The sequence below is a fragment of the Pogona vitticeps genome, chromosome 3 (genome assembly GCF_051106095.1).
Source record: "Pogona vitticeps strain Pit_001003342236 chromosome 3, PviZW2.1, whole genome shotgun sequence".
Taxonomy (NCBI): Eukaryota; Metazoa; Chordata; class Lepidosauria; order Squamata; family Agamidae; genus Pogona; species Pogona vitticeps.
This window is the reverse complement of record NC_135785.1, coordinates 127,829,970-127,846,335: the sequence shown is the minus strand read 5'-3', so window position 1 is coordinate 127,846,335 and position 16,366 is coordinate 127,829,970. Positions and strand designations below refer to the sequence as shown.

Genomic DNA, 16,366 nt, shown 5'->3' with positions numbered 1-16,366 from the left:
TGTTCCCTTTATCTTTTGACTCCCTACTTTAGCATTCCAGTCCCCTATAATGAGAAAAACATCTTTCTTTGGTGTCAGTTCTAGAAGATGTTGTAAATCTTCATAGAATTAGTCAATTTCATTCTCTTCAGCATCAGTGGTTGGTGCATAAACTTGGATTGCTGTGGTTGTGAATGGTCTGCCTTGGATTCGTATTGAAATCATTCTATAATTTTTGAGATTATATCCCAGTACAGCCTTTCCCACTCTTTTGTTGACTATGAGGGCTACTCCATTCCTTCTACGGGATCCTTGCCCACAATAGTAGATATAATAATTGTCTGAATTGAATTTGCCCATATTGGTGTTTTGCTCCACTGCAAATCCATATTCTAGAGGTCCAGCACTTTCTGCCTGTAGCCAGAGATAGTTTGTATGATTGGACAGTAGTTTGCAGATGATCCTACATCAAAATCATGCGGATGGATTCATGGGGATCCATGCATCAGATCTCGTTTGTAGGTCGATGTGCCGTTCGCAAATCAATGCCAATTTTTGCAGACAGAGCCATTCGTAAATCGAAAAGTCCGTATGTAGGGACATTCGTAAGTCGAGGGTTGACTGTAAATAAGTGAGCTGCTTTATATCATTTTCTATTTTTAAAAATAGCTTTAGAAATAGTTCCACAGGCAGGAGCTAAGAATGTGTGGGAAGGAAGGAGTTAAATTCTTTCTTTCACATTGATAGCAGGGTTAAAAGCAACAGGTCATAGCAGGGTTAAAAGCAACAGAAACCTGTCCTGTGGGCTGATGGGATAGTTCAGAATTCTCTAAAGTTATATAAAAAAAGCAATTTAAGAAGTTTTAGGGGTCAAAAAGCAGTAATTAAAGGGTCAGAATTAGAGTCAGGAATGCTCAAATTCTTGTGGACAAAGAAAAAGAGATTTTTCTCCACAGGTATGCAATTTTTGCCTTATCTACGTTTTCATCTCTTTTGTAAGAGCTGCTGAAATAGGTGCTTGATTCTTTACAGGGGTAAAACAGTGTTACTTTTTAAAAACAAACACAACTTGAAAATCCTTTGCCGAAATATCCCCAAATTTGTCAAAGAGCAGGAGTGGACTTTCTGCTACACCCATGCCAAATACAGTGCTAATATACTAACAATTATATATTGTACATTTTCCCACTTATTTCAAATAAGGCAATGTGCACTCTTCCTCCAGCTTGGTCTATACCTATGTATTGATGTCCAGCTTGCCGTGCACCCTTTTTGAAATGTTCCAACATGATACCTGAATATGCCAGTATTTGTGAATTTCTGCTTCTACCTACCTACCTACCTACCTACCTACCTACCTACCTACCTACCTACCTACCTACCTACCTACCTACCTACCTACCTACCTACCTACCTACCTACCTACCTACCTACCTACCTACCTACCCCCTATCCGTTGCTGTGAAGGAGGAAATGCAAATAGCTAGGGCTCATCATAGACTCAATGGTACGGACAGAACAGAAGCGTAAACTGATCCATGGCAATGCCCCATTAGTGCCTCTGGGCTTCTTGCTTTGCTTCTGGTCACCCCGGAAACACACAAGCACATTTCCTAAAAGACAGTGCACATCCTTTCTACTGCATAATTTGTTCTTGACAGAGGTAATTTCCTTCAACTCTCTTTCTTTTCGCAGTGTTACTGTGTTCCACATCCGTGTTGCCACAGCCACTAGAACATCCTGGAATAAAAGACCTTTGTTATGTAGGTGCACAAAGTGAGTATTATTATGGACCAATAAAAGGATTGCATAAAAAGACACTTCAAGTCATTCAGTACAAATGAGATCTGAACTGTTAATCTTTCCCCATTTATGCTCAGAATGGTATTAGACAGAGCCCAAAGGCAAGTAGAGATAGTGACACAGAGAGAACCAGCACCAGATTTGAACAAGTCAACAGTTCTGTATATTCCTCTACACCTAACCACTTACCCAGAACAAGAGTGTTGTGGAAGTAACTAGCCCAGTAATACACACATATTTATGCATAATAAAATACCTAGATATGTGTATAATAAAATGTGATTAAAATTCTTTTAATGTGTCACATTTAGCTTTGCTCACTTACTCAGGTTATACTAGCTTACAGATTTGTGCTTCAGATTGAACTGTTATTTGAACCCCACTGAATATTTCCCCAGTTTAGCATCTGGAGATATATCCTTCCTTCCTTCCTTCCTTCCTTCCTTCCTTCCTTCCTTCCTTCCTTCCTTCCTTCCTTCCTTCCTTCCTTCCCAAGATGAATCTAGCTTCATGCTTTCCCTATTTTTCAGATTTCTCAGCCACTTTTGTACCCTGTTCACAGCAGTGCCAGTAATACTGTGCTATTTATTTAATTTCATTGCTAAATTTCATTAACATGCTGTTTTCTAACAGTTATCAGATTATTAAAGGTATTAAATTAGGGAAGGCAGAGAGCCAATTAGCTGCTTCCAAGAAGACACAGTCACAGAAAGTGGTTATTAATCATTTTTACAGGACCTCGATGTACAAAGTGCAATGTAATCCCTGTCTCAATCATGTGTTCAATAAATCTCCTAAGAAGAGAAATATTTTTTCTCCTTTTATGCATGAAAAATAGGCAGAGCTTTAAAATTAGGCCCCAGAATTAGACTTTTATATTAACAGCAAAAATACAAGACTTACATTACACAATTAATACATACTTTAAATCAGGGATGTGAATCTCAGTGCATCTTGCTCTCTAAAAATAAATGAGAGAGGGAGGAAAGCTTTTCTTCTCTTAGAAAAAAAAATATCTGCATAAGATTTAGAATGCTCATAGGATTTCTCAAAAATTCCACATTCTTTTTTCCTGGGGAAAAAAAATGCCAAATTGCAGGATTATTGTAATTTGTGTCCATGATGAACATCTTCCCTCAATAGGATTCACTTGGAAAAAGCAGGAAAAAAATACTATACCAAACTACTGAGGAGTGTTTCAATTTCTGCATAGGATGACATCTTTCCTATCCAGGATTCACCAGAAAGGGCATCAAGCCTTGCGGAATTAGATAGTTTTCTGTTGAGAGGAACAAATATAAACAAGCAATTAAGTAAGGAGAGAAAACAAAACCAGGATCTTATTTTTATGGGAAGCCAGGAAATCTCAGGGTGCTGGAGGAAGTTAAGGCAAAGAGTATTGGCATAACACCATCCATTTAATCACAATGGACAAGAATTTCTTCAAGTACTCATTTCATCCTTCTTTTAAAGCTTCATCCACTCTGAAGAATGTTATATATTGCAATGGTACATATTTGCTCAGAAGTAAGCCTAGTGGGGGAGGAGCCAACATCAGCATAGAGAGCAGACATTGAAACATATAACTCCCAGAACTTCACTGAATAATAACAAAGAATACCCAGCTTAAAGGAGATCTCTTCACTCTCCCTAGTGAGTAGAACTCTTTTGCATTTTGAGAAATGATTTAAGAGCAAAATAAAGCAGTTATGGCTGACTAAATGACTACCAGAGATAAGAAGCAAAGCTGCTTTTGCTGAGTGTGCTAAGAATCAACAGATCAGAAGGCAAACAGGCTGAGAAAAATTAATCAATCATCATAAAACTCTTGAGAGTAGCAGAAAGTGTTAAAGATAAGCTGATTAATGGTGGAGTGGAATAAGTATAAACAGCCAACTTGTGGGAAAGGCTTGTTTATACCTGTTTAGGTGTGTGATGTTTGTCTTAGGAGGGGGAAGAACTAGGACATAACCGCACTCCCATAGCAAGCGGAAAAAGGAAAAGAAACTGGGACAAACATACTGAGCTATGTTTTGATGTATGTGTGATTCAGAGAGTTGTATTAGATAATGGAGAGGAAGTGAAACAAACACTGAGTGAACTTTTGATTGATTTCTTCCTGGCTATTGAAAAATAGAGCGCTGTAACGGATTTGAGAAGAGAGTGCCGTCTATTGGATGAGAATGATATAACAGTTTGAAGAGCACAACAGTGGAATTTAAGAGAATTGTTTAATAAACGCTTTATATAAAGAACTGATTAACAGCAAAACTGAAATTAAAAAGTAAAAGTTTGGAAGTAGTTTGGCAAAGAAATAGACTTTCAGATCATAGACTGCAGAAAATTGAGCAAAAAGTGGGGCAAAAAGATGGATGAAAGAAAAGAAAAGAAAAAGCCCTAAGAAAGAAAAACAATCAGAATTTGCTCAAATAATGGCCAAATCTAAAAATTTGAATGAAAGACTGGACAATTCAATGGAAATTATTGCCAAGCCACTGTAGGAAGTTACAGGAACAATTAAAGAGAATAAAACCAAAATATCATCAAACACTGTAGAAATAAAAAGGCAACGAAATAAAAGATTTGAAAAATTTGAAAAATAAAATATTTGAAAAAAATAAGGTAATTGGTCTTGAAGACAAAAACAGAATGAATTCATGCTTAAAAGGAGTGCGAGAAAGCCCAGATAAAGACATGGAACACCTCAATATTGTTGAAATGAATAGGGTTGGAGATTAAATTCCCGAAATTAAATTTGAGAAAGCAGATGTGGACCACATGCATTGTCAGGGGAAAAGAAGAGACAAAAGAGCACAGCCTAGAGATACCATAGACAATTTTTTGTCATGCTTCTAAAAAGATTATTTAATGAAAAAACTTAGAGGGCTGCAAAAAATTGAATTTAAAGAGGATACAGTTCAAGTCATTCCAGATTTATGTGAAACCACCATACAATACAGAAAAACCTAAGTCAAATTTGCACAATTCTGAATAGGGAGAAGGTGGAGTAGAGTTTAGGATATCTGATTTTCATGAAAATTAAGTATCAGGGAGCATCTTATAGAGTCCTGTGAAGAAGCATTAGGAAAAAAATGAAAGATCTGGGGATTATTAATGAGGAACAGTTCCAACAGGAGACAAAGAAAATGGGAATGCATCCAGGGAAAGAATCCAGTATGGAGGTCAAGGGGAGAAGAAATCCAGAAGAAGGAAAATGTGATGAGGCAAGAGGGGGCCCAGATATATTAGAAGAAGAGGAACATTTGGGAGTGAGAAGAATAAAAAGAAGAAAAATAAAGTGTAATATAAGATGATGTTAAAGGATAAGTTAATGAAATATAGAGTAGACTAATGATATATTAGTAAATAGTAGAGAATATTTACTAGTAGTAAATTTTATACATGTTTTATAAAGCAGGTCAGAAAGGGGGAAATGACTAGAGCTAGTAATAAAGAAGGAGACTATCTCTATCTCTATCTCTATTTCTATCTCTATCTCTATCTCTATCTCTATCTCTATCTCTATCTCTATCTCTATCTCTATCTCTATCTCTATCTCAAGTTGAGGGTCAAAAGGGTGAAAGGTGGTGGTCTGTTTAGTGCCTATGTGTCTTCTCTGTCTCCCCCTCCCCCACAAAGCTGGGAAGTGGTGGAATGGAAAGATTACCAGGAGAAAGGAAGGGGGAGAAGAATGGGTACTTGTGGTGTGGGGGAATGGGAAAAGAAGCTTAGTAGGGGGTATAGATTTAGATATTGTTTTGTTTTATAATAATTGTGATATGTTTGTAGCAAGTTTTTATAGACACATAGAGGGATCTGAAAGTGAGAGTGAGATTAATAGTACTTTAAAATGATTAAGAGTACAGTGGTGCCTTGCTTAACGGGCGCCCTGTTTAATGACGAAATTGCATACTGACAAACTTTTTGCGATCGCAAAGCAATGATTTTTAAACAGCTGATTGGCGGTTCCAGATCGCTGCCGGGTAAAAAAAATGGCCGCCCGCTGTGTTTAGGGATGGATTCCTTGCTTACCGGGCAGCAAAAATAGCCGCCGTATGGAGGATCTTCATTTAAAGGTCAGTTTTAAGCCCGTAGGAATGCATTGAAGGGGTTTCAATGCATTCCTATGGGCTTTTAAAAATCGCATAGCGATGAAATCGCATAGCAGCGATTTTTGCTGCACCGATTAACGTCGCTATGCGAGGCACCACTGTATAAAAATAACAATGTGGAATGTAAATGGATTCGTTTATATAAGTAAAAGGAAAAGAGTCAAAATTATAATTAAAATTGTGATTGAGCAGTTTGAAGTTGGATACATATTCTTTAACCTAAAAACTAATGCTTCCTAATTTATTTATTATTTGATTTTTATACCAGGGTTCTGTTTTGTCCCCTATGCTATTTAACATTGACATAAAACCACGGGGAGAGGTTTCCAGAGTTTGGGGTTCAACGTCACCAGTATGCTGATGACACCCAACTTTATCTTTCCTTTCCATCTAAATTAAAAGATGCTGTGTCTGGTGTCAGTAATGGACAGGATGAGGGCGAATAAATGGAAACTTAATCCAGACAATACAGAGGTGCTCCTGATCAGTGAAAACACAGATCAAGGAATAGGGTTGCAGCCTGTACTGGATGAGGTTACACTCCCTCTGAAAACACAGGTGCACAGCTTGAGGCTTCCTGGATTCTGCCCTGAGCCTGGATGCCCAGGTTTTGGTGGTGGCCTGGAATGCCTTTGCACAGTGAAAACTAGTGTATCAGCTGCACCTGTTTCTTGAGATGTCTGATCGGGCTACAGTGACACATGCCCTAGTTACATCTCGGCTGTAATGTGCTCTACATGGGGCTGCCTTTGGAAAGTGGGAACTCCAGTGGGTCCAAACTGGATTGGTAACTGGGGCTGATTACAGGAAACATCTAACCCCCTTGTTACAGCAGCTCTGCTGGCTGCTGATCCATTTCCAGACACAACTCAAAGTGTGTGTTTTACCTTTAAAGCTTTAAATGGCTTGAGTGTAAGCTATCTACAAGACTCCATCTCCCTCTATGAGCCTGCCTGGGCCTTAAGATCATTGGAGGGGGCCTTTCTCCAAGTCAGACGAACCTCACAAGTACGCTTGGTGGGGACACAGGAGATGGCCTCCTCTGTTGCTGCTTCCAGACTCTGTAAATCCCTCTCACGAGAAGCTAGGCTGGCTCCATCTTCGTTGTCCTTCTTCAAGCAGCCAAATACCTTTCTCTTCAGTCAAGCTTTTCCTTAATGACTGGTGGTTTGAGAGGTTGTTTTTTTTTTTTAATGGTCCATTGTGTTCTGCTGTTTTAAATGTGTTTTAGAATTAATTTTATTTACTGTTTTTAATATAATACATGTTTAATTCTTTTTAAATATTTGTGTACTTACTATATTAGCTTTTACATATTGCCTCTTTAATGATTTAAGCTGCCTTGGGTCCTTTTTAAAGAGAAAGCATAAGCTTTCCTGAAAACCTCCTTCATGGAACTCTTGCAAGGGATAAATCCATTCCCTGTGGTTGTCGCTTTTATGACAGGTGAGGAAAAGGTGAGGGAATTTTAGTCTGTTAGAAATTGCTGTTTGCATAGCTCTCATTTTCAGTATGGTGGGTGCACACTGGATAATTTTTTCTAATATTTTTAGGAAAGTGCAAATCCCATTTTGCGTTATATTTCAGAATCAAATCAGTTGAATATTTGTGGGGAAATGTGCCATGGATAACTGGAAACTCTCATGAAGGGTTTGAATGAAGTAAGTTACTTTTGTGCATCAGTCTTTTTTATGCCTGCCTCTGACTTCTTTTTTTTCACATCAACTGTTTCTCTTCACACTGTATGCTTGTGTTCCAAACAAGGTGAGTGGCAAACTGACACACAAGGCAATGATGACACACAAAACTTTGCTGCCGTTCATTAGGGCAGCAAAGCTACTAAATGAAAGTATTCTTTCCTCATTCAGCAAATTGTATTTGATCAAATTTGGGTAAATCATATGGTTCATTGTGGGGAAGAATGAAGGTTGGAGGAAGAAAAGAGGGAGGGAGAAAACTGTTGGGAGCCTTGTCTGCACAGTAGAGGTTCAACAGTAGACGAATTTCTCCTCCCATCCCAAATCAGCACTCTTTATTTTCTCTGTTTTCATGCAAATTTTTATCCACTATTTGGACCCATACAAATATTTACACATAGTTTAGAATATCTGCTTACAGACTGAAGGAGACAGGACACTAATTGCCTGAAAGTACATCAGTTGCTATTTGTAAGACAATTTGGACAGAGTTCAAGTGGCCAGGATTTGCACTCCCCTAGTTAGTACACAACTCTTCTAAGATGATATAAAACTAACAATGGCAATACAGTATGAGTCAAATTTCTCATTTGTTGGTGATTTCTTCTTCTTCTGGATGAGAATGACAAGATAAACTAATATACTAATTTTACCATGTTTATGTATGTGTTTATTTTGCTAGATTTTGCATTCATATCTGTGGCACCATTATGAACTAATGAGATAAAAGCCAAGTTCCATATTATACCACATATGCATGCACCTTTTCTCATGGGGACCTTGATCAAGACGGGGGCAAAGGTTGTATAAGTTAAAGTACAAGGTCTGTGCACCAAGGTCTGTGTATTTTGGGATCAGACATGTTCCACTGAGATCTTGTCCTACCTAAGGGCAGATATATTGGAAAACCACAATTCCCCCTACATAATTGTCACTTTATGAAACTTCATTGTCATCAAGCATAACTGTACAGTATTTAAAGCCATGGCACAATTAAATATATGCTAATATGTAGGCCAGTGTCTAGGTATTTGGAGTCTTACTGTTGTCTCACATAGTATGTTCTTCCAGAAGTGGTAAAGACTCAACATTCAGAAGAGTGTGGCATTATTCATCATGGCAAAGACATTTTATGCAATGGAATGTAAAAATAAGTGTGCTATACTATGCAAAACGTTCTGCAAATAAAACTTATGATGTTTGTTGCAACAGACATATTTCATCTCATCCGAAAATTGGTTATTAGATTTTTGAGGGAATTGTTTCAATCACAAATAACATGGATTTTTTCAGAATACAGCTTAAAAATCTCTGGCAGAGAACATAAACATTGGGTGATGTTCTTGAAAGAGCTCAGAATATGAGCACTGAACCATTTTGGAAAGGGGTGCCTCCCAGTTCCAGTCCACATTTAGGACTAGTATATGGCATCACAGTAGTGGTGCCATATATTTTGTGGAAGCTCAGTAAAAGGATTCTACAAGAAAAATCAAAAGATGAGAGGCCCAAACAAATAATTATAACTATGAAATTAGACCTCATATAAACACCATATTTGGCACTGTTGTAGGAAAAAGTCAGCTCTTGATCTGTACCAAATTTGGGTTTCTGACTTGTGATTTTTACAAAAAAATTAGCATTGTTTTACCCCTATGCAGAACCAAGCGACCGTCTCAACAGATCTTAGAAAGGAGATGAAAAATGTAGATAAGACAAAATTTGAGTACATGGGCAAGAAAACCTCTGTTTTAATCTCTTTCCTTTCATCCACAGCAATTGGGTCATTGATCACTCTGATTAGACCATTTAATAACTGCTTTTTTACCCCTAAAACATCTGAAATTGCCTTTTTTTATATAACTTCTGAGAATTCCGATGAAACTATGCATAGAATAGAATTCTGGCAAAAAAGAATGTGTCTCCCATTAGCCCACAGGGCAGGTGTCTGTTGCTTTGAACTCTGCCACAGCTTTCAGTGTGAAAGAAATAATTTAACTCCTTCCTTGCCACACATTCTTAGCTCCTGCCTGTGGAAATATTCTGTCACCCCCTTTGTAGCTTTGAATAATCCCGAAGCACATTTTATCAACTTTACTTGTGAGCAATTTTACCTGGTTTACAGATCCATATAATTTTATATGATTTTTACATGTTATCCTCCCTAAACCAAAGTTAGATCATATATCCTATTTGCACCCATAGACTACAATATAGTAACCATGGGTCCTTCAGTGCATGGCTTCGCAAAAACATGGATCTGATGTACAGGTCCTCATGGATTCACATGATTTTGATGTAGGATCACTCGAAACCACTCTTTAGACATAGGCTCCATTTGTGCTTAGAAATTACAAAACAGAAATTATGGGTCTCTGAGCGCATGTCTTTGTGGTGGCACAAAAACACCAGTCCAAGGCATGGGCAATACCAATGCCAATACTAATATCAATACCAATAACAACCCTAGAACTGCAGAGCTAGAAGGGACCCTATGAGTCATCATATCCATTTCCCAACAAGGAAGTATTATGGGGGATTAATCTCCCAACCTCTGGCTTCAGAGCCAGAGACATAAGCCAGCAGTTCTTGGATCCACATGATTTTTACACAGGATCATCCCCAAACTACTATCCAGTCATCTGTGCCCACAGACTATGCCACAGAAATAATGGGTCCCCTAGTGCATGGTTTTGCAGTGGTGAAAAACATAGGTCTGATGTGTGGATCCATATGATTTTAACTAGGATGATCCTCAAACCACTGTCCAGTCATAGGCCTCATTTTAGCCCATAAATTAAAACACAGAAATCATGACTCCCAGACACATTCTGGTTGATCAGAATAACATGCTGTGTAAATAGTTCAGTCATTTAGACTGTTCACACTTCTATTATATGTGCATGGTACAATAGACTCAGGTTACTCATTTTTCCTCAAGTGAGAGTCCAGGCTCAGCTTGATTGGGCACCCACTTTTCCGCTGTTTTGGCTATCTTTAGTATCTCTACCAACATCACATTTTTATCCCTGTCTTTCTTCACTATCTTCCTTTCATGTACTATGCATGATTTTCACCTTGCTTTCCAGTGACATTCTTTGCGAACTCCAAATTCTTCCTTTTTTATATTTCAAAAAGGAAAGGGACATCTTTTGCAGAACATTTACACATGTCTGTAGATGTTTTCGGTCCAGCTTTCCTTCCTCAGCTTGTCTAACTCAAAGAAAATGATATGAAGCTGAAATACAGCTTTCTAGTCTGCATTTGGCAGTGTGGGTATGGCAACATTTGTTTACCTGAGAGGTTAAAAGGTGTGTATAAGAGATGGACATGAACCTCAGTTCAGATGTTTGCACTGCTTCATCAGCATGGCACCACAGGTGCCAGAGCTCTCTCCCCCCCAGGCTCCCCCATACACCAGCTGGCATGCATGCTTTTTCTCCTGCTCTTCACATGAGCATCCAGTTACAGCAGGAGCATAGCCTTGTCTTCTTTGACTTCTCCAGCAGCTGTCCACTCAATGGCAGCATTGCAGGAATCTCTGGCCTGCCTCCACAAAGAGTAGGATAAAAGCAGCATGTGCTGCTTGGTGAGTGAGGAAGCTGGCTGGGGTGGGGGAGGTGAACCTATTGTACTGCTCTAATGAAATGGCAAAAAACTCCAAGCTGAGGTTTGTGCCCATCTCTAGTGTGTGTTTCTCCAGTGTATGTGCTGTATCTACTTACACCTTTGCTTGATCATTTCATTAAGTCCAAAACAGCCCTTCTAAATATTTTGGCACAGAGGGAAAATAGTCACCTCTAAGCAGTTTTCGCTTCTATCTTCTCCTAATAACCATAGCACAAATCATGTTTATCTTCTGGAATCCTCTATTACTGTGTGATCTTGTATGAGAGAAATTTTTGATGAGATTCGTGAGTAGCATAAATATATTTTAAAATATTTTTAAAAATCAGGAAATTCATTTCTTGAAAAAAAATCTGGTTTATCTGTACACATGATTTAAAAAGCTAGGAAATGACCCAATATTGTTGCAAAACATTGTGCCCACATTGCCAGCAGGATCTTCCAGAAGGCCCCTTTCTCAGTTTCTCAGGATAGTAGTCTTCCAACTCCCCCCACCAACTTCACCATAGTATCTACAACTCTCTCTCTTAGAAAGAGTTGAAATTCTACTTTAAAAAAACCCACAATCTTACAGTCATTATGTGTTTTCTGTTTCATTAATTTAAAATTCAGTGTGAGAAACAGCAGTATACTTGCATGAACATCAAATAAGTTGAGTCAAGTATTTTGTCTCCAGCTCCAGGAATTCCCACTCAGCATAGCCAGTGGTAGAGAACTGCAGGTATTATAACTCTAGTACATATGGAGAGCCAAAAGCCTCCCACTCTTCATCTGACAAATACAACACTAATCTTTGTGCCAATGACATGGCCATGAAAGTTCTCATAACTTCTTGACATATGATCGAGCTGCTGCTGAGCCACGCTTCAGGAGTGTGTCTCACCTTTGCCTTCTTCTTCAGAAATGGCGAGACCTCTTCAGTCTCGCATGAGCAGCTAGGTGGGAGGGGGAATGCTAGGCTATTTAAAGGCTGTTCCTCCTTCTCCTCTTCCTCTTCCTTCGCTGGCAACAGTGAAGGAGAGAGTTTAGCTGCTCAACTGCCTTTTACACTGCATAGTGTGGTTGTGAGGTCTGCAGACTCAACGTTTGGGAAAAGGGGCAGTAGCATCATCTCCATCCCACAGCTTGTCTGACGTGCCCTCTTGGGTTTTTGATTTGGTTTTAATAATTTTATAATTTTGCGTGATCACTCCAACTAGCTTAATTAGAGGGGTTGTAGGGGTGGGTGCTGTTACATACAGCTATGACCTCACCTGTCCATCACTGCTAAAGCTGTGAGTCATCTACCAATGGTGTGACGGAGGGTGGAACATAAGGGGTGGAGCTGTTGTATAAATGGGAGTGAATGTGTGTGAGAGATTTTAGATAGGGATAAGGGCTTGGATAGGGTTTAGAGAGGAGTTAGGAGATCTGTGATATATTGTGAGAGTCTGTGTATGCTAGTGCCTTTATTATAGTGATTGAATTATTATTTAATTATAAGTGATTTACCATTCCTTTTATTTGTACCCAATAAACTTTTTATTTTGAATCCTATTTTGGCCTGAAGCTACTTATTTGAGGGAATGAAGAAAAGAAGAGTGATTTAGAGTGAAGTAGTGACCCCCCTCTGTGAGGTAGAGGGAGGCCGTTACAATAAAATTGGTGTCCAGCTGGTGGGATACAAATATTCCAGTGAAGCCTTGGCAAAAATGTGCCCAGAGCAGGGGTCTTTAGTTAGGGTCATCTGAAGTGGAGAGCGTGGGTCACCTTCTAGGGCTTGGCTCAAGGGGAGCAAGTCTAGTAGAGGGGCACTGAAACTTCAGATTGAAAACTGAGACAGGGAAGCTCTGTGGAGACCATTTTTGTGTGTGGAGAGTGGCCCAAAACAAAGGCTGTGGTGTTTTGGCTAGCTTGTCCTGAGTTTAGGGAAACTCTGAGGGGACAGAGCGAAGGCCAAGGGCAGCAAAGCTGACAGAACTCTGTTTGAACAGCTAAACCTGGGTCAAGCTGTGTGAATTCAATAGTGGTGCCAGAGGCAGAGAAATAAAATAAACTCTCCGTGGCAAGAGGCCTAGCTTAAGGGGCAGAAGCCTAGTTACAGTTGCTAGCTGACAGCGCTGGAGAAGGCAGCAACTTTATAACGCAGACTCAGTAGCATAGGAAAAAAGTGACTTTTAAACAGAAGTTTGAAAGTTGATATAGGAGCCTTTGGTGAAAGAAAATGCCCTTAACCAGGGGTAGAAAAGCTGAACCAAGACCATCTGAGATGGCAGCTAGTTCGGATGAAGAGATTAGTGGGGGAGAGGAAAGATTTTCCTCAGCTCAAGAGGGAGGGTCCTCTAGAGAAGACTTAACAGACCTCAGAAGATTGGAGTTAGCACAAGCCCATGAATATAGGTTAAAACAGCTAGAATTAGAAAAGATGGAAAGGCATGCTCAAATAGAGAGAGAGAAAATTGCCCTAGATACTCAAATGGAGAAAGAGAAAATGGAGAGGGAAGAAAGATTAGAGAGAGAGAAAATTGCCCTAGATGCTCAAATGGAGAAAGAGAAAATGGAGAGGGAAGAAAGATTAGAGAGAGAGAAAATTGCCCAAGAGAAAGAGAGAATGTCTTTTGAACTACGAAGAATGGAATTAATGAACCAGAACAATAATAATAAGAGGGATTCAAACTCTGAGGAGGGTCAGTTATCAAAAGCAGACCTAAAGAAATTCCCAACATTTAAAAAGGGAGATTGTCCTGAAGCATTTTTAACCCTTTTTGAAAGAGCGTGTGCTGATTTCTCAGTCAGAGAGTCAGAAAAAATGATTCTTCTGAGATCTCAAATTAGTGGAAGCCTCGCTGAAGTGTACGCCGAGATGCCAATTGAATTAATAAAAGATTATTCCGAATTTAAAAAGTTGGTGTTTGCCAGGTATGGCATCAATGCAGAACATCTGAGACAAAAATTCAGATCACTAACAGAAACCTGATGAGTCTTACTCACAGTTAGGAGCCAACTTGGCTAGATATTTGGATAAATGGCTGGGACAGGAGAAAGTTCAGACAATTGAGGATTTGAAAAATATTATAGGATTGGAACAGTTTTATTCTCTTTTACATGGTGAAATTAAATACTTGGTCAAAGACAAGAAACCTCAAAATTTAAAACAGGCAGGGGAAATTGCAGATTTTATCTCACAAACCAGAAAACCTATTTATTCTGAGGGAAATAGTATGAGAAACGTGGGAGGACTACAATAGATATCCCAGGGGACAAGCTAAAAGCCAGCAGAAAGTGGGCGGCCATTTTGTGGGAAAACCCTCAGAACAGAGCCAAGCCAGGAGTCAAAATTTGGAGGGAAAAGAAAAAGGGGCTGGAAAGGTTCCATGGAGTGATAGAAATTGCTTCATTTGCCATGAAAAAGGCCATATTGCGTCCCAATGTTATAAAGCTAGAGAAAATAAAGATTTTTTCCTCAGAAAATGAATTTAAACAAGACTAAATCTGTTTACTGTGTTCAGAAGGGACAGATAACTCCACCAAGGGAGGAGTCAGTTTAATGGAAATTTAATGGAACCCTGATGAGAATGGTTAGAGCTTATTTAGCAGAAAACCCAAATAACTGGGAACAGAAATTGCAATTATTGCTATATGCATACAGATCAGTACCACAAGATAGTACAGGGTTCAGTCCATTTGAACTGTTATTCGGGAGGAAAGTGAGAGGACCACTTGATCTGATTAGGCAGAATTGGGAGCAGATCATAGAAGATCCTCAGAATGTAGTCTCATACATAGACACTTTAATGAACAACCTCAAAAGAAATTTAGAGTTAGCTGCTGAAAACCTGCAAGCACAGAAAGTCAAACAAAAAGTCTGGTATGATAAAAAGGCTAGGGAACGACATTTTAACCCTGGAGATGAGGTGCTGATGTTGAGGCCCATCAAGGGGAACAAACTACAATTGAACTGGGCAGAACCTTATAGGATCATTTCTAAAATGAGCGATCTTAATTATATAATTGAAGGAGATGAACATCTAGGCAGGAGGGTAGTGCATGTGAATGCAATTAAACCATATTATAGAGAGGAAAAGAGAATGCTTTTTGCAATGAAAGCTGCTGATAAGGAAGAATATGACTTGCCTTATTGGGAAGGTAGGGGTGAAGTTAAGTTCAACCCAGAGGAGGTGAAGATCAGCCCTGCACTCACCCTAGAACAGCAGAGGGAACTAAAGATGTTGGTTACTAAGTATCAACAGGACTTTTCAAACAAGCCTGGGTTAGTTAAGGGAGTGATGCATAGAATAGATACTGGAGATGCACCCGCGCAGGAAGTAACCCCATACAGAGTAACCGGACCCTATGTGGACAAGGTGTGCAAGGAGCTGGATGAGATGTTAAAAGAAAATATTATTGTGCCATTGTCTAGCCCTTGGTCTGCTCCAATAGTTTTGGTGGATGAACCGGATGAAAGCATTAGGTTCTGTGTTGATTACAGAAAATTAAATCTAGTAAACAAACCAGATGCTTACCCCATGCCCAGACTTGACAACCTGTTTGAAACCATAGGGGGTTGTGATACATTTCCTGTTTAGACCTGACTAAAGGTTTTTGGTAAGTGCGGATAAACCCTAGAGATCAAGAAAAACCTGCTTTTTGTAGCCCTTTTGGCTTATTTGAGTTTCGTGTCCTCAGTTTTGGCCTTAGGAATTCCCCAGCTACATTCCAAAGGCTGATGGACAAAACTTTGCAAGGGCTCAGTGAATTTACAGTAGCCTACATTGATGACATAGGGATCTTTAGCAATACCTGGCAGGATCACCTTTGTCACCTAGAGGTAGTACTGCAACGGTTAAAGGCAGTAGGGCTAACAGTGAAAGCAAGTAAATGCCAGCTGGGTAGCTCCGAGATGAAATATTTGGGTCATATTGTAGGGGGAGGTGTAATCAAGCCCCTAGAAGCAAAGGTAGAGGCAATACGTAATTGGCCTAGACTCAATACCAAGAAAAAAATTAGATCTTTTCTTGGTTTAGTAGGATAATATAGGAAGTTTATTCCTAGGTTCAGCAAGACTGCAGCACCGCTGACCAAACTGACGCAAAAGAAGAGTGATGACTGCATCCCATGGTCCAGTAGCTGCGAGGAGGCGTTCGGGAAGCTGAAGGAGGCGCTAACCAACCA

The 16,366-nt window shown here is 39.3% G+C and overlaps 1 long non-coding RNA gene across 1 annotated transcript in view; it reads left to right on the top strand.

Annotated features, from left to right (window-relative positions):
* Window positions 1-4,362, top strand: part of LOC144588249 (uncharacterized) — a 181,133-nt gene extending 176,771 nt beyond the window's left edge. Inside the window, exon 3 of the long non-coding RNA XR_013543702.1 lies at window positions 1,675-4,362. This is a non-coding gene — a long non-coding RNA (uncharacterized LOC144588249). The remainder of the gene's footprint in view (window positions 1-1,674) is intronic.
* The last annotated feature ends 12,004 nt before the right edge of the window (window positions 4,363-16,366 follow it).